This window comes from Eumetopias jubatus, unplaced genomic scaffold, assembly GCF_037043125.1.
Source record: "Eumetopias jubatus isolate StellerSeaLion01/CBP00866 unplaced genomic scaffold, mEumJub1_p1.0 scaffold_6, whole genome shotgun sequence".
Lineage (NCBI taxonomy): Eukaryota > Metazoa > Chordata > Mammalia > Carnivora > Otariidae > Eumetopias > Eumetopias jubatus.
Window position 1 is genome coordinate 124,795,279 of NW_028274812.1, and position 27,622 is coordinate 124,822,900.

The 27,622-nt window shown below is 44.7% G+C and overlaps 1 pseudogene; it reads left to right on the plus strand.

The window, feature by feature from the left end:
* The first annotated feature begins 24,797 nt into the window (after positions 1-24,797).
* On the plus strand, positions 24,798-26,238 carry LOC114223890 (uS5 assembly chaperone PDCD2-like; annotated as a pseudogene).
* Positions 26,239-27,622: the final 1,384 nt, after the last annotated feature.

Consider the following 27,622-nt stretch of genomic DNA (forward strand, 5'->3'; position numbering starts at 1 on the left):
ATGTCACTGACTTCAGTGTGTGAGCCGTCCCTGCCCTGAAGGCACTTTGGGGTGATGCTGACAACATTCAGACTGGAAAGAAAGGAGTGAATTCCCAGTAGAAGGCTGGGCCTTGCCTGCATTGTAAAGACGGACTCAGGAGCCTCCCCTTCGCTCTGCCTGCCCTTCTTGTCTCCTGCCCTGGGTGAGAGGATCGTAGTGAAAGCGCCCCCCCGCCCCCAAGCCTGGGAGGTCCATGATGAGAGCTGCTCTTAGCGGTTGCCGTCTCTGACAGGACACGTGTGATCTGCTTGAAAGAGATTTCATTGGGACCCTGACACTGGGAAAACATCAATAGAATAACAAAAACCCAGGAACCATTCCAGCAATCAAGTCGCATGCATTATTCTGGAACAGTCTCACAGCTTACTTGTTTGTGCCCTCAGAGAGGGTCCAGGGGACAAGGCACCTCAATTTCTCTTTCCCGTGAAACTCCTCTAAAATAGCCCTGCCTGCTCCTTTGACTGTGAGCACACATTTTCAAGCTTTTAATAAAAGCATCTCTTTATGAAGACGGAGGAATTTTACTTAAAGCATTTAAAATTTTTCCTTTTTAAAAAGACTGCCTGAAGTATAAATAGTCGGAACCCCAATTTAACTTACTTTGAAAATATCAACTCCACCAACTTATAGTTTATAAATTTTTGCACCAGAGAATAATAATTTGGAGTAATATATGGTAATGTTTTTCAGCCCCCTTCTGGAATGTTTCATGTCCCAGTATGTGTTATTTTTACTAGAATTGTCAATCTGGGCCTTTCAAAATTGAAAACAACAAATGTGTGTGTGTATAATATACACACATATCATATATACATATATATTTTATTATGGTAAGAAAACTTATTTTATATATACATATTTTCTGACTATGAAATTAGAAACTTTAGAAAATACCAAAGAACATAAATATGTCTTTCTACTCTTCTCTGTATGTACTTTTTTTCACTGTTTATGTTTGATGCATTACTTTCTTTTCTTCTTCCTTTTTCTGGTCATTTGGGTGTTTTTGTTTGTTCCTTTTTAACATCATTTCAATTACATTTGCTTTGGACATTAAAAAAATGAAGAAATACTGCATTTTCTTATGCCATGACCTAAATCACAATCTTACAAATTTTCAAACGTATGTAACCTTTTTCCAAATGCTACCATTTTCCCTATAATCTAGAGCATCTGGAATGTACCAAATTCTCTAAGCAAACTGCTTCATACAGCCAGGGCTGTTCACATGACCTGAATGAATGTCCCCCCATTCAGCCCATTCTCATATTCCCTGGATGGAGTTAAGAGCACAGGCCATGGATGGAGTGGGTGCAAAACCTGACTCTGACACTTATTAGCTGTGTGACTGAGAGGAAGTTACTTAACCTCTCTGTGCTTCAATTTCTTCACCTGTAAAATGGTAATAATAATAGCACCTACCTCCTAGAGTTGCTACAAGGACTGGATGAATGGATATGGGAAAACACTTAGAATGCCACCTGTTCCATAGTAAATGTTACATTAATCTTAGCTACTATAATTAGTATTACTATTTCCTTCCTTCCTTCCTTCCTTCCTTCCTTCCTTCCTTCCTTCCTTCCTTCCTTCCTTCCTTCCTTCCTTCCTTCCTTCCTTCCTTCCTTCCTTCCTTCCTTCTCCTTCCTTCCTTCCTTCCTTCCAGGAAGCTCCCCTCCACAAATCAGGGCTCAACTCCAATGTCACTTTCTCTGTGATGCTCCCTCCTTTGTACCTTATCATATGGTGTACACATCTTCATATTATAATCCCAACCCTTCTTCCCTGAGATTAATTTAGCAACAAAAGGCACTACTGTAGAAATAAACACGCAGAAGAACTGAGCAGGCAGTGAGCTGAGGCACCCTTTGAATGCTGTCTCCCCTCCCAGACCCGAAGGGTCTGCGGGTGAGTGGGTGTTGCCACACTCTGCAGGAAGTTCCAGCCCGAGCACCTCTCACGGAACTGGACCAGCTCCTGGAGGAGGCGTGGAACCCAAGAGAGCCCAATTCCCATCACTTTCCAACTTTCTGGCTCCCTCACCACCTATTTTCCAAATACAGGCTTTTTTTCACACCAGCGAGTTGCAAAGAATCTGGGCAAGGCCAACCATGCCGACTCCCCTGTGGCCAAGCCGGGTGCACAAAAGGTGCAGGTCATTTTCTTGGAATCTCCAGGGCTCAAGTGGTGCTCTGTTTCACTGTCAAGGCAAAGGGCAGTTACGGAAAGGTTGACGTCAGCATTTTCCTCCCGGTGGTGAGAAAGCCATTAGGTTGTGCAGAGCCTAATAATTCTGCTTTCTGCCACAAGCATGCTGGGGGAGAGGCTTCCAGTGGTGGCTGGTGGGGAGTGGCAAGACCGGCTTCTCTGGATCCTTGGCCCAGCTGCTGCAGCCTGGGCCCGCCTCCGCCGTCCCAGAACATTCTGTGCCTTTTCAGTGCCCGCCCCAGATGTAGGAGTCACCTCCTCTCTGCCCACCACCAGCATGGGCCATCCAGCTTGCTCACGATCGGGCTTGGCCCTGGGAGCACCAACCAACCACCACCACTCATTAAATACCGGGGGGGGGGGGGCGCGCGGAAAGAGGCACTCAGTATATGAAGTGCCTATTTTTTAGCTATGAAATAATATTGAGGTACATTTTGTTTACTGGATCGAGCTCATTTAAATTGTGGAAAACTACAGGCTGCTGGGGTCTGCTGCATTGTGCAGCCGGGAGTCGTCAGAGAAACCCTGAAATTGTTTCTCCGTCCTGCTGCCCTCCTTTTTTCCCAACTGAGTGCCAGAAATGCTTGCTTTGTGCAGAAATACTACTATTTATTTGCAATCGGTTTTGTTTTATTGTATTTTTACTGGAAGCCTGTGTGTCCCACGGTCCCACTCCCTCACCCCCTCTGGCAACCATCGGATTGTTCTCTGTGTTTGTAGGTCTGATTCTGCTTTGTCTTTGTTTATTCATTTTTTTTTTTTTTTAGATTCCACATTTGAGTGACATCCTGTGGTGTTTCGCGCGCACATGCACGCACACACATGTCACACCTTCCTTATCCATTCATCTATCGATGGACCCTTAGATGGCTTCCATATCTTGGCTTTTGCAAGTAATTCTGCAATAAACAGGGAAGATCAGTGTTTTCATTTTCTTTGGATAAATACCTAGTAGTGGAGTTATTGGATCATATAGTCATTCTATTTTTAATTTTTTGAGGATCCTTCCTACTGTTTTCCATAGTGGCTGCACCAATTTACATTCCCACCAGCAATGCACTAGGGTTCCTTTTTTCCCACATCTTTGCCAACATTTGTTATTTCTTGTCTTTTTACTTTTTGCCATCCTGACAGGTGTGAGGTGATATAGCTCATTGTAGCTCTGATTTGTATTTCTCCGATGATGAGTCATGTTGAGCATCTTTTCGTGTGCCTGTTGGCCATCTGGATGTCTTCTTTGGCAAAATGTCTTTTCAAGGCCTCCTTCCGTATTTTAATTGGATTATTTGTTTTTTGGTGTTGAGTTGTGTATGTTCTTTATATGTTGTGGAGATTAACCTCTTATCAGGTATGTCATTTGCAAATATCTTCTTCCATTCAGTAGGTTGTATTTTGGTTTCATTATTTCCTTCATTGTGCAGAAGCTTTTTAATTTGATGTAGTCCCAATAGTTTATTTTTGCTTTTGCTTCCCTTGCCTTAGGAAACCTTTCCAGAATATATTTCTACGGCTGATATCAGAGAAATTGCTGCCCGTGCTGCCTTTCTAGTCTCAGGTCTCACATCCTGGTCTTTCGTGCATCTTGGGTACTTTTGTGTATGCTACCAGACAGCGGCCCAGTTTTATTCTTTTATGGTTTTCCCAGTGCCGTTGTTCGAAGAGACTGTCTTTTCCCCATTGTATGTTCTTGTAATCAGTTATTCTTTATGCCTGGTTGTCATGCAGTACAAAAATAGTAATAGGCTGCATTTCAAATATGTGGTAGATTAAGTTTGTTAAATTTAGTACTTGACTGTACCGAATTTTGTTGAACACTCAGAGTGTGATGCCTCGGTAACGCACTCCCGATATTCTTTTGTTTTTCGTAATTACACGGAATAGTTGTTATTTCCACTCTTTTCATCTTGTCAGCAAGGCCAGTTTTACCCATTTTACTATCTTACCCCTACAAGCATAGCACTTACTAGTTTTCAAGACCTAAGAAAATGTTTGAGATGAGTGGTGCAGGGGGAGGGATAAAACTCCAAAATGTGAGTATGAAAAGAAAACTGCAATAGTAAAATTAATAAATGTTAACGATATGTCTACCAAACATAGCATGTCAATTAGTCAAATGCAACTTAACTTTTATATCATAACATAAATTACAATTAGTGTAAACATTTTACAAAATAGATTATTTTCTGTAAATAATAGAGTATTTACAAAGAAATATGAGATTTTTTTGATAATTAGAAGAAAGAAGGAGATTAAAGAAGATGGAGACAATTATGTTGGGAAAGGCATCCTCTGAGAGAGATTTAACGGAGCTGTGACTGTTGAAAGAGGAAAGGGAGGAAGGGGTACCTGGGTGGCTCAGTTGGTTAAACATCTGCCTTTGGCTCAGATCCTCAGGGTCCTGGGATTGAGTCCTGTGTCGGGCTCCCTGCTGAGTGATGATTCTGCTTCTTCCTCTCCTTCTGTGGTCTCTCCTGCTTTTGCTCTCTCTCAAATAAATAAGTAAAGTCTTAGGAAAGAAAGAAAGAAGAAAGAAAGAAAGAGAGAGAGAGAGAGAAAGAAAGAAAGAAAGAAAGAGAAAGAAAGAAAGAAAGAAAGAAAGAAAGAAAGAAAGAAAGAAAGAAAGAAAGAAAGAAAGAAAGAAAGAAAAAGAAAGAAAGAAAGAAAGAAAGAAAGAAAGAAAGAAAGAAAGAAAGAAAGAAAGAAAAAGAAAGAAAGAAGAGGAAAGGGAGGGGCACGTTGTGTGCACAACTACTTTGGTGAAAATAAGGAGGTGTAGTCTTGGACCAGTCATTTCCCCTCACCAGTATAGGGGTGTACCTGCAAAGGACAGCTTGGCTGTGGGGTGTGTGTGCGTTGGGGGAAGAGTGGAGGGTAAGGCCTCTGGTGAGTTGTAGGATAGAGAAGCAGTGTGTAACCAGAAATTCTTATGTACTGGATGTTTCAAAGTCACATTTTTGTTAACTCAGGGAATACTCTGCTGATTCACAGATGACTTTTAAGGTTGGCTTGTTTTGCAATTAATGAGGCATCTGGATCCCGTTGAGATGCCAATACTGATGTTGGAGCAATGAAGCTGAAAATAGGGCACCGACTGAGAGTCTCCACAGTGGGGAGAGCCCACTATAGGCTGAGTACAGGAACAGTAGGGAAATAAAGAGGCCCAGCAAGATCAGGAGCTGAGTCAACAAATGAACTGTCGAGTCTGACTAGAGATTAATGCTGGGACCAGAACCTGTGGTCCAGTCTTAAACTGGAGCTGAAAGGAAATGACGGAAAAACAAGACAAGGAAACAAGGAAGTACATGTGAGAAGAAAGTTAGAATGGGCTCTTGACCTGCAGGGCTGCCTCAGAAAATCTTATGTTGCTACTCTGAGCCCAGCCTAAGATAGAAATTTCCACTGTAGCCGCCTGCAGTTGCAAATTTAACTTACAGAATTGGAACTAGTTCTAAGGCAAATTTAAGAGCGGTTAGGTTTCTCTTTTGATTCTTTTTCCCACCTCTTGCTACTCTTTCCCAAATTTGAGCACACGGGCTCCATCCCCTTATGAAATTCTGTACCAGGGAAACGATTTTTTTTTTTTTTTAAAGATTTTATTTATTTATTTGAGAGAGAGAGAATGAGAGATAGAGAGCACGAGAGGGAAGAGGGTCAGAGGGAGAAGCAGACTCCCCGCCGAGCAGGGAGCCCGATGCGGGACTCGATCCCGGGACTCCAGGACCATGACCTGAGCCGAAGGCAGTCGCTTAACCAACTGAGCCACCCAGGCGCCCAGGGAAACGATTTAATACCAATCAGTTAAGGTCTTATTTTGATGAGTATATTAACTCTTCCAAGAATATTCACATAGATCCATAGACTTCAAAAGGGACCTGGTCAAAAGGGAAAATCACATTTTCTAAAATAAAAAGATATTCCAAAATTAATCTATCTTGGTTCCTCCCTCCTTGCAGAATTCCGAACAAGAAGTCATATAGCCTGTCCTCGAACACCTTCCTTAATGGGATGCTCACTGCACACCAATTGTTGCACTGTTGTGTGACCAGTACTTTCCAGATGTTATTTCATTTAACCCTTACAATGACCCTCTGAAGTAGATACTGTTATAACCATGTTTTTTGGAAAAAGAAGCTAAGGTTCAGAGAGATTGAGTACTTGCCCAAAGCCATACAACTAGTAAGTAGGAACATCACTTACTCTGTGAACATAGGTTCAAATGTTGGAACCAGTTTCATAGACCATGTGCTTTCGATTCCCCAAACGGCCCATTTGTGGTAGGCAGAATTCTAACACAGCCCCGGGAGCCACCCAGCCCTGGTGTATATACACTATTTCCCAGTTGTTCAAACACGAATCAAGGTACTCCGGTGAAGGGATTTTGCAGATATAATTAAGATTACAAGTCAGTTGGCCTTAAAATAGGGAGATTATGGGGGTGGGCCTCCTTCAATCACATGAGCCCTTTTAGAGCAGAGAATTTTTTTCTGGCAGGTGGCAGAAGAGGACATCAGAATTTCAAAGCAGTAGAGACCCTCTCCTGCTGGCCTTGAAGGAGGAACTACCACCTAGTGGAGAGGGCTATGTGCATGGCAGCCCCAAGGAGCAGAGAATGGCCTCTGATCAATGGCCAAAAAGCAAACAGGAGCCTCAGACCTATGACTGTGAGGAACTGGATTCTGCCAACCACCCGAGGGCCATGAACGAGGGCCCTGGGCTCCAGATGGAGCAGCTCAGGGTGGTCAGTTGAGGACATGAGCAGAAGACCCATGACTCTTGACCACAGAAACTGTAAGACAACTGTGATGCTTTAAGCCACTGAGTTTGTGGTAACTTGTTACGTAGCAATGAAAAACTACAGCATCTCCTCTTTGGTGAGTGTCTCAGGTCAGTCCCCCAGAAGCCAACCTGAGACAAGGGTTTGAGTGAAGTTTACCCCAGGAAGCAGCAGGAGGGTAGTAGGGAACTGAGCCAGGAAAGGGAAGACCCCAGGCTGCATTTGCAAGCAGGTGCTGGGGTGGGCACAGGCTTCCATGCTGGGGGATCTGTAAGGGACGAAGCAGACCATCACCCAGAGTGGTTTCACCAAGAGCTGGGGAAGCTGGGCTATTTAGCCCCTAGTCTGTCCTTCAACAGTCCTCCTTCCAAAGGGGTACGATGGGCAGGATATGCAGTAGGGAGTCTAGGAAGAATGAGTGTCCCAGGAGCATGGGCAGGCACCAACGGTATCTGCTACAAAGACATTCCTCAGAAAGTTCCTTCATATCAGTTGACACATACACTTCAGCCAATTGTCCAGGTTTGGTTCCTTAGCTAATGCTGTTTATCTTCTCCATACTTTTCAGATACCTGTAATTTCCATATTCCTGAGGTGTTGTTTTACTAGTTAAAATTTCCAGTCCCTTCCTGGACTCCCTCCCCCCGGCCCCATGAAACAGGATTTTCAGTTCAGAACTAGTTCGATTGTCTTGATTGGGAGCTATGAATGTAGGTCTGACCACATCAGCTTCTGGGCAGCCTCATCCTACTGGTGACTCATATGAAGCTGTCCTGCTTCTTTGTGGAGCTGCTAAGAACTATTTCACCCTTCCTGTTCCTCTGCTATTAGTATTGGGATTGTAGGAAGGACATTTCATTTGTGGGTGAGCTTGGACACCATTAAGGGCCTATAAAGGCACCGTGTTCATGACCCATTTGTGCAGGTCTGCGTTCAGTATTTAACATACCTAAAGTAGATACCATAAATGGTCAAGGGCAAGGGCACAGTATGATCCGAAAAGAAGATGGGCTCCAAGCAGCTGGCCCCACGTCTGGTCATAACCTGTGCCTTTGGCCTTTGGCTTCCTGACATGCTTACCTGCTGGCCCTGGTCCTCTGACGTCACCAGCAGCCTATCAACTCCTGCTGGAAGGTTAGTCACTGCTCTGTATTCTTCACCTGTCACAGGCTGCTCTGTAGTTGGGGGTGGTCGGGGGGAGCGAAGGGGCCCTCTGGAGGCTGACACTGTTCTCTGAACTGCCCAGAGAGGGGCCAGAGAAGTGGCCGCCCCAGGATTACGCGGAATTAGGCCAGGACCCAGGGCTCTCTGCGGACACACAGTCTCCACCTTGGCATTCAGCACTAAGATCTCTGACTTCCACAGTGTTGAGAAGGGAGACTCACTGAGCCAGTTGCCATTGATCGTGACTACGTACCGAACACGAAGTTGTCCGGCCTGAAGATCTGGCCGAATGGTCCAGACCTGACGGAGTCCATGGTGCCCGGCTCCAGATCCACCAGGATGGCCCGAGGTACGTATTTGTTACCTGTGGGGAACAGAGCCGGCTGGCCTTAGATGTGCAGCGGGCAAAGGGATCACAGACAAGGCTGTGCTCTATGCTCCTTTCACAGCAGAATCATTAGAGAGCATTCTAGCATCTGAGACAAAAGTGAGCGAATAGAGGTGTTTTCTGCCTCAGAAGAGGAGATAACGGCATGCTTAGTCATGGCCAACGTGCAGGAGTCGTGAGGAGCTATAGAACGTGTCGTTTTTAGCAGCTGACATTTAAAACGAATGCAAGAAGCACATCTTTGTCATTTGTCTGTCCTAGTACGTTCCATCTGCCACAGTATGCAAAGCAAAGTGGGCAAAAACATTCAAGTACTCACCAGCAGCTTCATTGTAGTACACGTTGATTCTCTCCAGCTGCAAGTCACTGTCTCCATGGTAACTGCCAGTGGGGTCGATCCCATGCTCATCACTGATGACCTCCCAAAACTGGGGAAAAAAAAAACACATGATGGGCTGGCATCCTAAATATGGGTTAAGGATGGCTCTTTTCTCCCTCTCATGTGCTTGGAACAGCGGCCACTGTGGTCAGCCAGTGAAGGAGTCCTAGAGCTGCACCCCCCATTCTTCCAGGGGCTGCTGCAGAGGGGCTTGGAAATCCGCAGAGCATCGGCCATATGATGGCGACAGACTGAAAAGCTGGGAAGGGCACTGAATGAGGAGGGTGGGCACAGCGATGCCCTTCTAGGGAAAGCCATGGAGGTTGGGGGGCCGTCACCCCCAGGCAGGGCTGAATGTCACTGCATCCCAGCGGATGGGTGGGTCCTGCCAGGACCAAGGACCACTTGGACCCCACCCCTCAACTGCCTGCAGGGATCAAGGTCTCCTGGTGCAAACCCCACCCAGCCCTCCAGGCAGAGCAGTTTTAGGCCACTGACATCCAGAGGGCCTGCCGCCCCTGCCCACGGCAGGGGTGGGTGGGGAAGGGCAGGCAGGAGGAGTCTGGGAGCCCAACCGGGGACAGTGGGTAGAGCTGGGCACGGTGAGGGCACAGGCTCCATTGTGAATTTGCAGCAGGAAAGGGGGCGGGGAGGTTGGGGTGGGCAATATGGCGGTTGTGAAAGAGACCACGTCCTTGTCCAGGCGCCCGCCCACAGCCTTGCACCAGGCTGGCTCCTGCCTCGCCCACTGCGGTCGGTAGTCACAGCGCCGGGGACATCACCTGCCGCCTCGCAGACAGGAAGCCAGACTCCGACACTATGTCTCATCATGTCAAGAGTGCTCATATTAGGGAAGTTATCTACCATTCGGATCTGAGAAATCTGCAAGCATCAGACATCAATCAGAACAGACTTTTCTTTTATAGGCAGAGGTGGGCAGGACTGGCAGGGACTATGTGGGTGAGGAGGGAAAGAGATGGTGGGGCTGTAGGTGCAATGTGAGGTTACCCAGCAGGAATATTTTCCTCTGTAGTCAGCAGATTCTCAGACTGAACTGTTAAGGGGGGCAGTGTTCACCTGCGTGCTTGTTTAAACTTGGTGCAAGCCAAAATTTATGGGCTGTGGGTGGGGGAAAACCTGCCTACAGTTAGGTGAAGCAAAATAGAGGGTAGGAAATGGGCAATTGTGAACACTTGGTCATTACCTCCTTTGTTTCATAGATACAATCTTCTGTTAAATGCTGTGGGGGATGGGGCGCCTGGGTGGCTCAGTTGGTTGAGCCACTGCCTTCGGCTCAGGTCATGATCCTGGAGTCCCAGGATCGAGTCCCACATCGGGCTCCCTGCTCAGCAGGAAGTCTGCTTCTCCCTCTGACCCTCTTCCCTCTCGTGCTCTCTATCTCTCATTCTCTCTCTCTCTCAAATGAATAAATAAATAAAATCTTTAAAAAAAAATTTAAAAAAATGCTGTGGGGGATGGAATAACAGTCATTCTGAGGTTGTATTGGTTCAATTAGTTGTCAGGGGTGGGCTGCCTTCCATTGTTGGCTCTGAAGGACTAGCTGTTATCATCTGCTGGGTGTGCCCCTACACTGACAGGTGTTAGAGGGTCTTCAAAATCAGGGGTGTCATAAGAGGTAAACTTAGGAATATACTAAAAAGAATAATGATTAAGGGTTAAATTAGGGAGTAAAACCACAATTTGAAGTTTGAAGTGAGTGAGTCGAGTAGGCTCTGAGATGTTGGGCTTAAAGCATACTTAATGGCAGAAATGAAGATGACAGTGACAATTTGATGGATTTCATGGTTTGCAGTGGATATTTCTGGTGGTGGCCTAGACATTTATGGGAGCTCATGCACAGTGGTGACTTCTGCTCCTTTGGGAAGCCAGAATCATGGCCAACACCAGACCCTTGTTGAGGCCTATTCATTGGAGTTTCCCGTAGTTCTCTGTGATGGTGTTGGGTCTTTGGTAACATTGTCCATAGTTCTGGTCATTTCCTGAAGCAGAACATAGAAAATGTTGTTCTGGCAGACTTTCTGAATGGCCCACATTGCCGCAGCTCCAGGCAAAAAGATTGCCTACATGTGATCTGCTGTAGCAGTCAAGCCTTCTGAGAGTCCTCCAATCCCCTAGCCTCTTGTTCTAAGGCTTCTTGATAACCTGGCAAGGAAGGAGGGTAAAGCCTGTCTGGGGCTGGGATTCCACATCCAGCTTGTAGATGTGACATGATTTTGTCAATGTTTTGGATCAACTAGTGCCTGAAAAACTGAAATCAGAAGTGAGAATATAGCTATGGTGATAAAAGCAGGCAGCCTAGCTAAAGATTTGATATGGGCTAATAAGATTAGCTCAATAACAGGATCTATTCCAACTATAGGCATTCTTTTCTCTTTCTTTGCCATGCCCTTCCCCATGGGAGACATTTGTCAAACCAAGAGATCATATCCACCCAAAGCTTGCAACCCCTCTTTCAGACCATGTCCCAAATCCTAGGATGTCTGAACGTCCTGCCCAAACTGCTCTGAGCCCACTTCTGGTGCATGTATAAGTCTCTCTCCCCAAGTCTCCCTGAGGACAGGCCATGCCTGCAGTATGCACCTCTAGGACCAAGGGCAGACTGCATGTGAGGAGGGGGTGATGGAGTTTGGATGTGTGGGCTGGAACATCCACAAACATGCACACAAGGCACAATAAAAACTCTGAACACTGAAGCTCATTTGAGCTTCCTTGGTTGGTGATACTCCATGCATCCTGTCAAACATCAGTGCAGTGAAAGTAAAATGTCCTGACTCCATGGGAGGACAACAGAAACTCTGAGTATAGGACTATTCTGGATTCTGTCCTTTGTACTCTTCCCTTGGCTAATTTAATCTATATCTTTTATAGACTTTACTTATAAAGACAAATCTGTAACTGTGAATATTAAGAGCTTTCAGTAAGTTCTGTGAGTCCTTCTACTGAATTATCAAACCTAAGGGTGATCTTGGAGACCCTTCACCTTGCAATTGGTGTCAGAACTAAGAATATTCTTGGAGACTGTTCCTTCTGACTTCACAATTGGCCCAAATGCTTCTCAGTTTGTGTCAGAAATGGGATTCGCTAGCCTGACCCTGACTCACAAAACATGGTTCAAGAAGAGAAGGAAGAATGGGTAGGGATTACCTGGGTGGCCACAGAGTTCCCTAGAATACAGGGGAGCTATGCTGCCATTAGTTATTGGAGACAAAGTTGCCAAAAGAGGGGCACCTGGGTGGCTCAGTTGGCTAAGGGTCTGACTCTTGATTTTGGCTCCAGTCATGATCTCAGCGTCATGGGATCAAGCCCCACCTTGGTCTCCGTGCTCAGCACAGAGTCTGCTTGCCCCCCCTCTTCCTCTGCTCTTCCCCCAACTCTCTCTCTCTTTCAAACAAATAAATGAATAAAATATTTTTTAAAAATTAAAAAAAAAGTTGTCAAAAGAATTTAGAAATGATGGCTCCAACCCTAAGGAGGTGGCTCACTGGATCATAAGGAAATGCAAAGTAACAAGAAATAAGCAAATATCAATCCCTTGGTTGTTGTTATCTCTAATAACCAAAATGAAAGGTAGATGGTGGGTGGATCTTGAGACAGAGCCAAGATTGGAATCTGAGTTATTTTAGGACTTCCGCCAAAAGAAATAGTTAAGGTGAAGCCACAGATAACCAAGATTTGCAAGATAATGGGGGGAAAGGAGAAGGGGAGAGTCAAGAAACCCATGCCAGGAGGATAGAAACCTTTAAACAGTTATTTGTTTAAAGCAGACATTAATGAGATCAAAATAAAGGTCTTCCTGTAGCACTCTCAGAAGTTGGACAGACTGATGAGAGCCTCTGCTCTTCCCCCTACACTGAAGGGCCTTAAGCAAATCTGCTTTATTCGCCATAGTTTGGAAGAATTTCAAAAGCTGGATGGCAAAAATGAAAATGGGAAAACCACCCTGGAATTGCCTGAGGTGATGATCCCACAATCTAATCACATTAAAGATTGACAAAAGGGCCTGGTCCCTTGACCCAATCCCCAGCTGGGGACCTAAGGGCATATACACAGGAGTGGGTAAAATGGTCAGGGAGTCTAAGAATGATATTTCGGGGACTCCTTGACATGAGAGCCCTGTGCACCCTGATGCCACAGCTGGTGAAGTCCTAACCGGGGTTGCAGTTAGATTGGGAGGCTATGGGAATGACATGGGTGGTGGGATTCAAGTTTAGATGAAGACTGAAATGTCTGAACAGACTATATGAAGTGGTTGTATCTCCATTACCTGACTATATTATGGGGGTGAATATTGTGTCTAACTGGGCAGTGCTTCCCCTACCCTAGTATTATACAATGGAAGTCATGTAAAGCCACCCTTCAGCCATTATTAAGTAGACAGCACACAACGTGGGCTGTTGCTAATTTGACTGGGGTAGCGGTACAGACATATCATCTGTACAATAACACTGGGTGAGGGGTGGGGTGCAGACTGGGGCTCATGACGAAAGCCTGGGAGTGCCACCCCAGCAATGACCACTGGGATTGCTGTTTGAAAATTCCAGAGCATTCCCATTTGAGAGACAATTACTAGCTTGCTATTTGACGTTAATTGGAATTGTTCCTATGACTGAAGGACATAAAATAATCTTGAAATACCCATAATGTCTTGGGTAATGTCAAAAAATACCATAATGGGGAGGGGAGTGCTCAGAAGAGTTTCATAATAAAAAAGAAGTCATTTATATAGGAAATGGTACCAAGGGAATCCAAGGAGAGGTACTGATGAGCAGGGAGCTCCTTCTCCTTTAGGACTGAATTTGGAACCATCTGACGTGCTGTTGGACCCTAAAGCCACTTGGGTATTGCCATATAAACAACTCTCTATTAACCAACAAAGAGCTGCTTGGTTTATGGGTAGCAATATAATTATATATATATATAATATATATATATTAAAGCCTCATCAGGGTTAATAAAACAACTGGCTTGGGGAACAGCTGGATTTAACTAATCATAAGCTAATTTTTATGCTAAATGGTTCTGTACAAGTTGATTATAAGGTACAAACAGCAACACACCAAGAGAGAAAAAGAGTAATTAACCTAGCACCAAAAGGTGAATGTCCATGTCATGGCTTTATAGGGTGAATTGATTAGTTGTTTACCATTGCTTTGTTAGTAAATACTGTATCTGTAATTACAGATGCCCAGACAAAGGTGATTGTTTTGCCATAACAGAGTCTTGGCCAAAGGCCAGGGGGTCTTCTATATAATGGAGACTTAATCTTATCCGAAGAGAGGTCTGGCTTTGCTCTTGGCTCCTGGGAGGTGATTTCTAAGCCCCTTGAATGTCCAATAGGAGCATCTTTATTTGCTTGAAGGCTTTGGTCACTAGACAGTCTGTCAATGTGCTGTATGATAGGGCTTTGGTACTAGATCACAGGAACTAGAGCCTGAAGGTATCAGCTCAACCTCCAGGACGGGCTGGAGACTAATGGTTGGCCACATGAGCCGTATGTGTCCCTGGTGGCAGGAGATAAAAGTTCCCCCCAAAATTCTGGACACCACAGGCTCAGGTGAACTTCCTTGGTTGGCAGTCCTCTGTGTGTGTTATCATACATAGATGCTGGGAATTAACATTGTCCCTGACTACATGAGGGCGGGTTGACTGGAATCTTGACATTCAGACCCTTTGGGACTCTTCCCCAAGTGTCTCCTCTCCTGGCTGATTTTAATCTATATACTTTCCCCATAATAAACCATAACCATGAACATAACAGCTTTCAGTGAGTTCTGTGACTCCTTCTGACAAATTGTTAAAACTGAGGGTGGTTTTGGGGGCCCCTTGAACTTATACTTGTTGTCAGAAGTGAGGGCAGTCTTCTGTGTGGACACTTTGTGTCCTCTAGAACTTCATACTTGTCCATATTTTATTCAGGGGATGAAGTGAATATTTACATTATGAATGCTGAAACCTCCAGCCTTCTACTCAGCAATCAGAATGCTGGCGGCCAGGCAGAAGAAGCAGGATATGTGTGGGGATGATCTGGGCTATGTGATCATTTCGAGAACAAAGACATCATAATGATGATTATATAGGCTATCTTTTGCTGCACAAAAATCCACCCCAATACTTTGTGGATTGAGACAAACTATTTATTATTAATTATAAGTTTGAGTTTGGCTGAGTGGTTTTGTTATGGGCCGGTTCATCTGGGGCTTGATGTTCTGGGGTAGCTTCACTCACATGTCAGTTGGTTGGCAGGCTTGTTGGTCTAGTGAGGGGCTCACTGTCATGTCTGGCAGTTGGCTTGATGTCAGCTGGAAAAGCCATGTGTCTTTCATCATCCATCAGGCTAACCACGCTTGTTTATATGGTGGCAAAACTGTCCCTAGTGGCAGGAGAGGGCAAGCCCCAATCCACAAGTGCTTTTCCCACCCTTCCTTGTATCACACTTGCTAATGTCCCATTGGTGAAAGCAAATCATGTAACCAAACCCAGATTCAAGAGGTAGAGAAACAGACTCTACCTCTTGATTGATAGAGTAGCAAAATCACATTGTAAAATAGTGTGTATCAGTCAGTTTCACTAGAAACAGAACCAATAAAGCCTGAAATCTGTAGGGCAGGCCCACATACTGGAAACTCAAGCAGGGTTTCTATGTTACAGTCTTGAAGGGATTCATCTCTGGGAAACCTCAGTTTTTGCTCTTAAGCCTTCAACCATTTGGATGAGGCTCATCCTTATTATGAAAGATAATCTGTTAATAAAACGATGAGTAGGGCGCCTGGGTGGCTCAGTTGGTTAAGCGACTGCCTTCGGCTCAGGTCATGATCCTGGAGTCCCAGGATCGAGTCCCGCATCGGGCTGCCTGCTCAGCAGGGAGTCTGCTTCTCCCTCTGACTCTCTTCCCTCTCGTGCTCTCTGTCTCTCATTCTCTCTCTCTCAAATAAACAAATAAAATCTTTAAAAAAAAAAATAAATAAATAAATAAAACGATGAGTAATCTGATTGCAAAGGTGAATCACGTCTATGAAATACCTTCACAGCAACATCTAGATTACTCTTTGAACAACTGGGTTCCATAGGTTAACTAAGGTGACACACGAAGTTTCACCATCACAGAGCAAATATTCAGCTCTCATTCAGTCTGTATACTCCATTGATAGTTCCCTAAACAAATAACCAGATTGCTCAGAATTCACCCAGTGAATCCTATGCTCAAAAAGCTCTATGCACGGGCCTGGAGATCCCAAAGAGCTTCTTAGTGTCTCTCTCTTAAAAATGAGCACACAACTGAAGATGACCAGATACCTGGAAGACAGAGGCTCAAACAAGTAAACAAAGATTAAGAATAAAGAAAGAAACATGGAAAACATTATGAAGGGAAAAGGAAACGTCCTTTAAAAATCTTACGAATCTCCTCAGAGGAGAGATGATAGTGTATCCATGAAATAGGAACAGAATACATAAAAAATAAAATTAAAGAATTGAGAAAGATTCTTAGAAATTAAAAAATATAAGAGCATAATTGAACACTCAGTTGAGACGCTGGAGCAAGCAAATCTAAAAAGTATAGGAAAGAAGGGTGGGGGATGGAAAATAGGAGCGAATTTGATTAAAAAATTAGAGGACTAACCAGAGGTCCAACATCAGATGAATAACAGCTCCACAGAGAAGCAGCTGAAGAAAAAAAAAAAAAAACTGGAGAAATATGATCATATAAATATATGAAGAAAATGACAGAAGAATGTGAGTTTCCAGATATAATTCTGTATGGTGGAGTCTATCACCTCCTTAGGATCTGAATGCATGATCCAGTTACTTGAAAATGCCTTGTCTCCTATCGGTCTCTTGGGAAACAGACTCGGAGAGATTTGCACAAGAAGCGTATTGGAGAACGAAGGGAGCTGAAATGGGGGCAATGAGAAGCTGAGGTGTACAGTCCCGGGGGATGCTCTGGAGCTATGATGACTCTTCAGGGACGTCCCAAATTGAAGCAAGGGGGCTAAACCTTCACACCCTCCCCTCACCGACTAGCCCTGGCATGCAACAGGTCCCCGAGGAAGGGACCATGCCTGTGGGTGAGGCAGCTTGCTAACTGAAGGCAACTCGAAGAGCAGAGCTAGCTGAGGCTCCATCAGTGGCCCAACTTCCAGGAGCCTCAGAGTCCTGAAGGGGGAATGCACTTCCTTAATTCACTTGGAAACTTCCAGTTTTAAGTCCTTGGAAGTCCTAATGCACACGTGGTCAACAACCTCTCGTTGTGTTGCATGTGTTGGTGGTCTGCCTACTGGGGGAGCATGGTGCGGGCTGCCCGTGCCAGGCCCAGACTTGGTGAGGAGGCCCAGCCCTGGCCACAGTTGTGGGGAGCTGCCTGGGAAGGGAGGGTGAAGTCTTTCTGAGGAGCAGCCTCAAAAGCCCCATTGTTGTCACAGAGTCAGTAATAGGGTTTTTATCAGTAATACTGCGGCTGGCCGTGTTGCCTCGATATGGCCGACTCCCACACCCAGCCCTCACGCGGTCTGAATTCAAGCGGAGCACAAGGGAGTGCCATTGACGGGCTCTTCAAACCCCTACTACGAGGCTGTGCCGATTCAAAGAGCATCTAAGACATTTTAAACATTTCACATGTATGGAGCGGATAAACTAGAAGTATTTGCATTTTAAATGATTTTTCAATTTGCAAGAGATTTATCATAATAAACTTTCTTATTAGGTGTTAATATCATTCCAGTTACAAAAATTGAATGAATGTCTCATTTGTTACCAAAACTGCTTCTATGTTAGATCTCTATCCCATTTATCCAGTGGCGCCTATTCCGTGCAACATGTTTGTGAGATGAAGGGAAAAGAAGGGAGATCCACTCTGAGCTCCTTCTGTATTCTACAGTCAACCAAGGCACTTTACACACGCACGCGCGCGCACACACACACAAGGTAGAGATTATCTCCTCCTTGTGCACGAGGAAACTGGTTCAGAGGGGTTAAGAAAATGGCCTGGCATCGTGCAATGCCAGCAAAAACCTCAGCAGTTGCATCCCCTGACGCCTGACAGCACATTTTCTGGAGTTTCACATGCATAGTTTCCTAGGTAACCAGCACACAGCCTCCAGGACTGTCTGCATGAAAGGGAGGAAGGGGCGGGGGATCCATCTAGTCTTCCCTTCATTTCCTGCATCAACAATGCCGCAGCCTTTGTCGGGGTGTTAATGTGGCGAAAACAGAAAGCCCAAGCACTTGCCTGTGGGATTATGTTTCCAATGAGAATTTCTACTCACTGAAGGACCAGATGCATTGAGAATCTTGCCTGTTCAGAGCATGGAGCCTATTTCTGCTTTTATTCACTCCCCTGCTTTTTCCTTTTTCTCTTAGGCTTTTTGTCCTTGCAGCAAGTTCCCCTTCCTAGGGGGCAAGAGTAGTGAGTACCCCTTATTCCAATGAGCCTGTGCCCTTGAGAAACACCAACACCTGTTCCCCCATGGGCAAAGGGCTCTGCAGAATCCTCGCCGTTCTCTGGACCTGCCAGTGACCAGGACAAGGGCCAGGGCTGGCAAATGTCTGTGTCGCCTGACCCATTCATCCTGAAACGGAGTCTTTGCTTCTTATCTTCCGTCCTGTGATGGTCATTGCAGAGGGCCACTGGAACTGGAAGAATTTGCTCTCCATGCCCTGCTGCAGGAGACGGGCTTAGCCCGAGAGATTAAATAAGCAAGGAGAATGAGAGTTGAAGCAGAGCGCTTCTTCAGCGCCGCCAACAATTGGATCTTCATCAGTCCAAAGCATTCCCTTTACTAAGAAGCTGAAATGCACTTTGTTTTTATGAGAAGCTCTCTTCTGATATAAATATTAATGAAAGTGAAGCTCACGGGTGTTGCAGCTAAAAGCCATTTTGTTTCAGTAGCACTATGCTCATGGAACAAGTTGGAAATGTCTCTAGCCAGCTTTATTACATATGGTTAACACCTTCACTTGCCATCTGAAATATCAATGGACAGCTACAGCATGGTCTTGGGTCAAGGTCAGGAGGCATCAGCCTAGCTGCAGGGTGAGCCCGCAGGGATACGAAATGGTGGGCTCAGTTTTAGGGGTGTGAGAAGGCATCAGCATCCAGGGGTCTGAGCTGATGGATGAAGGTGGTTGGCACAGTCTCTGGGCAGTGACAGTACCCCAAGTCAGACTTCTAGTTTTGGACAGGCAGTGGACAGGGCAGGGACAAGGCTCAGTGGCCAGGCAGCAGGGACTGGAAGCTAGTTCCAGCAGGAAGATGGGCTGAGCCTGCTCACGATCCCAGGACACTGTAGCAGGGAGCTGAATATGAGGCGGCCCTCTTGAATTAATAAGTTTCTTGGGAATGGTAATGGCATTATGGTTACATAAGACAATGCCTTTGTCCTTAGGAGGTGTATACCGAAACTTTTAGGAGTGAATTGTTATGATGTCTATAGTCTACTCGCAAATAATTTAGCAAAAAAAAATGTGTATATGCACACGCATGCACACATACACAAGCAAACGCCCCACAATGGGCAAAACATGAATAACTGTTGGAATTAGAAGGGTATTCAAGAATTGTCTGAGCTATTCTTTCATCTTGTAGGTTTTTTTTTTAATATTTCATTTATTTGACAGGGAGAGAGAGAGAGCACAAGCCGGGGGAGTGGCAGAGGGAAGAAGCAGACTCCCCGCTGAGCAGGGAGCCCGACGCGGGGCTCGATCCCAGGACCCTGGGACCATGACCTGAGCCAAAGGCAGACGCTTAACCGACTGAGCCACCCAAGTGCCCCCATTTTGTAGGTTTTAAGTGTTATTGTTTAAATAAGTTTTTAAAGGTTTTTTTTTAAAGGGGTTAATGATTAATTCTAGGCCTGAACCATAAAACAGATTTTTTTTAATACTAAGTGGTACAGTTAGTTAATGTTTTGCTGACTTCCTTTTTATAAACATGGTATAGTCCAGAAAGGATAGACTAAGGAACAAAATGCTACCGTTAAACCCACCAGTTAAAAACGTGTTTCATAAAGCAGGCTAGTGAGTTCTATTTTTATCTTGTGTTTTCTTGTTCTCACATTTCAATGCTTAATTGTTTTTTTCATTCAGAAGAATGTTTTATCTGCCTACCCATCCTGTGGCAGGAAGTAGAAGGGAGTGCTGTCTGGAGATTAAACCACAAAAGAGGACAGCAAGTCTTCCACATCCCTGTCATGGTTCTGCTTTTGTAGCCCTGAGGAAATAACTTGATCAACCAAAACACACAGAGCTGCCACGCTTGTACATAATTTGGAAGATAATTAAAAAAGGGGGGATTTCTATTTGGATGCTTGTGCAGATAGAACATGAATACATGGCTCAATGGGTAAATGCATGAGAACCGTGTGATATCTATCTCCCCTCCTAGACTTCATGTCCTTAAGGGCAGGAACAGTGTCTCTCCTATTTATATTTGTATTCCCATTGCCCAGCTCCATAAATATTTGTTGAGTAAATGAGTAAATAAATAAATAAATAAAGTGGAATAAAGAGATGTGACAATATTTGGATTTCACAATAGCCAAGGATTGTGCAAATCCACAATACAATTGTTTTTATGTTTTTATCACTTTTGTAGACTAAATATAACAGACCTTTATAGGAGAGATGCTTAGTTAATGACACAGCGTGATACACATTTAAAATATCTGTGGAGTTAAGCAATGATTAAAGCTAATGTTTAAAAAATGAAACTAACTGCTTCTGTTAGAGCAGTGAGATTTCAAGTAGCCTGTGTACCATTTTGTTTTTAATCAGAGTAATTTATAAATGGGCATGACTCCTGCAGGCAAGCAAAGGCAAACCCTTTAATATATAAGAAAATTGCACAACATGGAAAATTACTTGCCTCTGTCATGAGGAATGTAGACCCAAAGTACGTGTTTATTTTTATTAGAATATTGGGAAGGAGAAGAGAGATTTAGGAAGTAACAAAATCCTGAATCACACGGAGACTTAGTGCCCTGGCCTTGTTTCCAGAAGCCATTCAACAGAGTTGATTGGAAAGCATGGGCAGGGCAGTGCACATAGGAAAACAAAATGTAACTTCCATGATAAATAGCATCAACATATGAGAAGCGCAGGTCAACCTCAAAGGGAGGAATATGTCTCGTGAGTGGTCTATTTAATGCTTGACAAACTGTAAGTTCTGTCACTGTAAAGGTAAAAGTCGTGGTCACCAGTTCGGGGCACGTAGGTTCATCTGCAGATCTGAGCCCGCAAATGTGAACTGCACTGTGCTCAAAGGCACTGTGGTGGATTCAAATATGATGCCCCCAACATCTGAGTGATGCTCATCTTCACCAATAATTAAGAAATAGAAGTAAAAATCGGGGCACCCCGGTGGCTCAGTTCGTTAAGCGGCTGCCTTCAGCTCAGGTCATGATCTCAGGGTCCTGGGATCGAGTCCCGCATCAGGCTCCCTGCTCAGCAGGGACCCTGCTTCTCCCTCTGCCTGCCGCTCCCCCTGCTTGTGCTCTCTCTCTCTCTCTCTCTGTCTCTTTCTCTCTGACAAATAAATAAATAAAATATTTTTTAAAAAAAGGAAGGAAGAAAATATGAACTTTTAGGACATAAACACAGGCATATAAAAATTTTTAAGTTTTCCTAAAATTGATCTTCATTTCTAACTCAAGAGCCACTGTTTTGTTTGGCAGAAACAACTTCAACTTAGTCAGTGAAGGTTAGTATTTGTCGGGTTGGGAGACCCTCAGTCACCCCAGAGCTTTTACCCTCCCCACTGAGGTGGATTCAGAGCAATGCGAGGTGGTGGTGATGGGGGCCGGGGCGCACCAGAGAGGCGCGTCCTACACGGCCTCTTCTCTGCCTGCCTTCCAGACTCACACATTCTCAGACTCCTGTCCCTGGAGGCTCACGTTATAAAGTTCTCACTGACATATCCTGCCCTGTCCCATTGTGAGGGTCAATTTTATGTGTCATCTTGACTGGACCATGGGGTGCCCAGATATTTGGCTAAACATTATTTCTGTGAGGGTGGTTCTGGATGAGATTAGCACTTGAATTGGTAGACCGAGTGGAACAGATTGCTGTTCCCAGTGTGGGCAGGCATTATCCCGTCCATTGGAGGCCTGAATAGATTAAAGAGATGGAGGATGGGAGGATTTGCTCTCTAGCAGACTGTTGGGGCCGGATGTTGACCTTCTGCTCTCAGACGCAGACTCACACCATCGGCTCTCTGGATTCCCAGGCCTTTGGATTCAGGCTGGAACTACACCACCGGCTCTCCTCAATCTCTAGCTTGCAGATGCCAGACCACAGGACTTCTCAGTCTCCATAATCTTATGAGCCAATTTTTTAAAAAGATTTTATTTCTTTATTGAGAGAGAGAGCATGAGCAGGTGGAGGGGCAGAGGGAGAAGCAGACTCCCCACTGAGCAGGGAGCCCGATGTGGGGTTCGATCCCAGGACCCTGGGATCATGGCCTGAGCCAAAGGCAGCCACTTAACCAACTGAGCACCCTGTGAGCCTTTTTTTTTTTTTTTTATAATAAATGTCTTTAAATATATCCTATTGGTTCTGTTTCTCCAGAGAACCCTGACTCACATACCCCTTGTCTAGATAATGAGGACTCTTTGGCTACCTCTGTTCTTCCCAGTGAAAACATGAAACTTTCCAAAGCTCTCTTGCAACGTTCTGGGGCCCCACGAAGCTCCCAGCCTCAGGACCTCTCAGCCCCGACATGCAACTTGCAATTTCTACTCTACTGCTGGTACATCAAACTGGTGGGAGGGAACGTGGTTGGGTTTAATTTGCCATTTCCCAGAATCCAAAATAGAAACCGGTATGCAGATTTCTCGCTTGAGAAACTACCTAGGGCTTTATCAGCTAGGATGCTTTTGTCTGCAAGGAACAGAAGATCCAACTGAAAATGCCTTTCGCAAGAAGAAATGTGTTATCCCATATAACAAAAATATTACAGCGGCAGTTCTCAAAGTGTTCTCTAGTGACCCCTGGAAGTGCCTGAAACCCTTTCAGGGCCTCTGTATGGTCAAAACCATCCATTCCAAGTGCAGGATAGACCAACAGGTTTTAACTGTCATAAAGCAGAAGTCAGCAGTTATTTATAAAAAGCTTATTTCAAAGAAGGTTCTGTAAAAGTTTTATTGAAATACAACCACACTCATGTGTTTATGTATCATTGTGGCTGTTGTTGAGCTGCACGGGCTGACTTCAGCAGTTGTAACAGAAGCTTCAAGGCCTGCAGCGGGGAAAATATTTACTATCTGACCCTTTACAGAAAAAATGTACCGAGCCCTGTAATAAAGTGTATTTTTGGATATCGTTTCAGAGTCCACATTATAACTAACCTTTAAGGAATTACAACTTGTTACGTTTTTGGTGTTTACCAAAGAAGAATACCCACGATTTTCTGAACGTGAATAAAAAATACTCCCCCCTGCGCGCCTGGGTGGCTCACTGACTGCCTCCGGCTCAGGTCATGAACCTAGAGTACAGGGATCGAGTCCCGTGTAGGGCTCCCTGCTCAATGGGGAGTCTGCTTCTCCCTCTGACCCTCCCCCCCTCATGCTCTCTCTCTCTCTCTCTCTCTCTCAAATAAATAAATAAATAATCTTTAAAAAAAATACTCCTCCCTTTCTCCACTACATATCTGAGTGAGGCCAGATTTTTTTGTTTGTTTGATTTTCAAATGAAACAACAGATGAGAACAGATTGAATGCAGAAGCAGTTATGAAAATCCAGTTGAAAAGCCAGTATGAAAATCACTTATGAAAAGCCAGACATTAGAGGGATTTGCAAATATGTAAAACAATGCCACTCATATCCCTAAGTTATTTTTTTGTTTTATAAAACATGGTTTTTCATAAAAAATGTTAGTTAAGGTAATATGTAATGGGTTTTTGATTCTATCAAAGATTAACGATCTATTTAAATTCATAATAATTACACCTTTTTAAATGTTCTTAATTTCAATTAATAATATGGTAAATATTGACGGTGATAAGCCACATACACAATTTTGTTGGGATCTTCAGTGATTATTCAGAGTGTCAGGGGGCCCTGAGGCTGACAGGTTTGAGAACAGCTAGTTTAGAGCCAGGACAGGTCCAGGATTGGTTACTCCATCTCACTGACTTTACCCCAGACCCAGGTGTTTTCTAGACTGTTATTCTCAACACACTGTTGGCCTTCCCCTTATATCAGCTTCCCTCACATGGGCTGTGGCAACCCTCTGTGGCATCACATGCTTTCAGAGGCAGAAAAGGCACTACGTATTTTTACCCAACTATTTTTTAAGAGCAAAGAAAACCTCCCTCAGAACCAGAGTACTCTTTTTTTTTTAACCACATAATAACCCGCCCCTTTTCCCCCAAAAAGCCTCATTAAAAGGAGTATATGGGAAGTAAATTGATTCCAGACCAACCCTCGTGCCATAAACAATGAGAGCACTGGACAAAATCTATGAAACAACCGTTTTTAGTCCTCGGAACACAGACCCAGGAGGACTGTACCTTCTGGAAAAAAAGAGAAACAAATGAGGTGAACCCTACAATCACTTGTGCTTTCTGCCTGAAGAACCTTCTAAACCATTGTACAGAGAGAAGGAATCCAAGTGGAGCCCAGCAGTCTTAGCTGAGAAAACAGAGACAGATGTTTGGAACGCTGAGGGAGGTTGAAGCTGCAAAGCCACGCAAAGAAATTGCCCCATAAACCTGCATGGCACCTTTGAAGGTTCCGGCTGAAGGCTGGCTTTGGGATGAACAGGTGAGATTCCACAAGGCCAAGCAAAGAACAACCACCAGGGAAAAAACAACTATTTGGTAATTTTCGCTCACATGGCTGGAGACATTCGAGTTCTGACCAGCCACAAGGAGTTATTTCAGTGAGCTACCCAGGATATTCAGTAGAAATCCCAGAAAGGTCCCACCTTAGGACTAGAACTTAAGTAGCACTGAAGGAAAGTTTACTCCAGACCCACCCAACGGAGCTTGGAAACAAGCCTGGGAAAGACCACGCTGATCTACAAGTAAGTGAACTACCTGCAAAAGCAAAGCCCAACACCCTCTACAAGAAGACAACAAAATCCACATGCTTTTTAAAAGTGAAACATTTGCAGGGCCCTAAATTCAATTAGAAGATGCTAGACAAGAAGAGGTAGGAAAATGTGACCCATAATCGGGGAAAATCAAAGCAATAGAAAAAGAGCCAGGAATGAAAAATTCTTTTAAATGTCAGTATGAGACAAGGATTTAAAAACAGCTGTTATGAATATATTGAAGGATTTAAGCAGTCGGTGGAGCAGGGCTTGGAGAGGAGGCAGCTCGTTTGAGAGCAGTTCTGCATGAGGTGGGTGGGCGGCCCGGGGGGCTGGCGAAGCTGGGGTGGCAGCCCCTGGCCTGTGAGCCGGGCAGTGCTGTTTCATCCCTTTGTGCTGCAGGTGCGCGTGTCCCTGCCCGGCCTCCCCATGATAACTCTCACCGAGGCCTCTTTCTCTTCTGCTACCCAGAGCCACGGGGCTACGCCAGCTGTGAGTTTGTAGGAATCAGCAACCCAAGAAAAAGTTTTACTCATCTGAGCTTCCTTCTGAGAATCCTCCCCCACAGACAGGAAAATCCTGGTGCCTCCAGCTGGGGTCTGGTGCTCCTCTCTGCAGGGCCTATGGCTATCTGGGCCCCCAAACCTGCCCCAGATGTCACAAGGCACATTACTGCAGTAGGCAGCATCCAAGTCCAGACCGGAGACTGGGACACAAGCAGGCTTGTGCACAGATCGTCCAGACAGTAGAGTTCTAGACTGCCACTTCCTTTCTCCAGGATTTGAAACCGGAATGGAAACAGAAGATGGGATTACACCTGAAGTTGTAGAAAAGGATGATGTCGCAGAGATTACAGGAAGCGTGGGAGAAGCGCCTGAAAAAGAATTGGATTCCATGGCGAAACATGGATCCAGGGAAGATAACATTTTGCAGAAGTTTAAACCCAAAATAGCTTTTGAATCCGGACAAATTCTCAGAAATTGGCAGAGGGATTGTCCTCATCTGGATTCCTGGTGAAAATAGCCCTCAAGAAAAGGATATTCCAGATTGCCCTTGTCGTGCCAAGAGAGTATTTGAATTCCAGGCCATGTCTCAGCAGCTCAGCTACCTCGAGGCAGACACACTGGGCACACGTGTTGACCAGGCCACCCGGCTGGCCTCCCCGGCGGTCAAAGCTATAGACTGGGCACTGGCTGCACAGATCAATTCGTAGGAAGCAAGACGTAACAGATACACCTTAAAGACATCGTTGTAAAACCTTTAAAATGCTGCTAATCTCTTCCACTTTCAAGAATTCCATGTCTTGGACTTTATCCTAAGGAAATAATGATGCCAGAGACACAAGTTCAAAAACGTTGTTTTAGGCATTGCTTACAATGCCTAAATATTGGTGCAACAGAAATTTCCAGTGACAGGGAATTAAATAAATTTTGGTAGGTCCACACAGGGCGAGGCTATGCAGTCTTAACAGTACAAACCTGTATGGACACCATGTAAGATATGGATCTAAATTGACACCAAGATACCATTATGAATGGCAGTCATAGTATGATCATATTTTCGTAAGAATATTTATACATGTGTGTGTACATGGAAATAAATCTGGAAAGATATGCACTAGGTGTGAACTGGTTACCTACAAATGGTGAGACCAAGTGAAATGACCTTTTCACCTATATGTATATGTCTTTCTACAATAAAAATGCATAATGTGTCTAATAAAGGAAAAAGAAGTCTTTGTTTTGTGCTGTTGTTGGTGTGTGTTAGTGTGCATGGTTTTTGAATGGGGGTTGCGATTTCAAGAGAGGAGCAAGAAAACTAAATATTTTCCAAAACCCTTTCCCCATAAAATGGAAGAATGGATTTTTAGCAATCCAAAGATGTAAAGTGAAATGGTTTACAAAACTGTCAAATTGGGAAAGATTAGCCATGCCAAACATTAGGCGTAAAGCAAGATAGAACTAGTGTTAGAAGGTGCAAAGCATTTGGATTCCTTTTTCATCGCATTATATCCAAGGGTGAGAGATTTCCAGGGCAGGAGCAGATCTAAAATTCCTGACCCACTCTGTCTCTAAGTGCTTGGCATTAGACATCAGCACCCTACCCTCCCGTCCTTCGCTTGCTTACTTCGTATTCTCCTCACCCTGCGTTGACCGGGTTTTTATTGATTCTGTCCCGACAGCTGGGCTGTAAAATGTCACATAGCACGGATGACGCATGTTCACCCCAGAACATTTTTCATTCCTCAGCGGTCTGTCGCCCAGCCCTTCACCAGCTGCTGTGAGGCCAAGACTAATGACTTGGAAGCAGGTCAAAGTCCATGGGCATCTCAAATGGGAAAACCTGCCAGCAAGAGTTGAGACATTTCTCTACACTTAAGAAATTTCAAGTTTAGAGGAGAGAGAACTGGAATTTCAATGTAAAATTGTTCAGAACTGAGGGGATGCGGGAAATCCACCTGGGTGTTCAGAAAAGAATTCCTGAAAGGAGTGGTGGGGAGTCACATCTGGAAGCGGGTAAGTGCGCCATGAATGTCTATATTAGATTAGATTCTATAGATTGTCCATAGGAAGGAAGGGAGCAGGTGCCAAATCTCAGACCCACTCAGCAGGAGCTGGAGGGGAC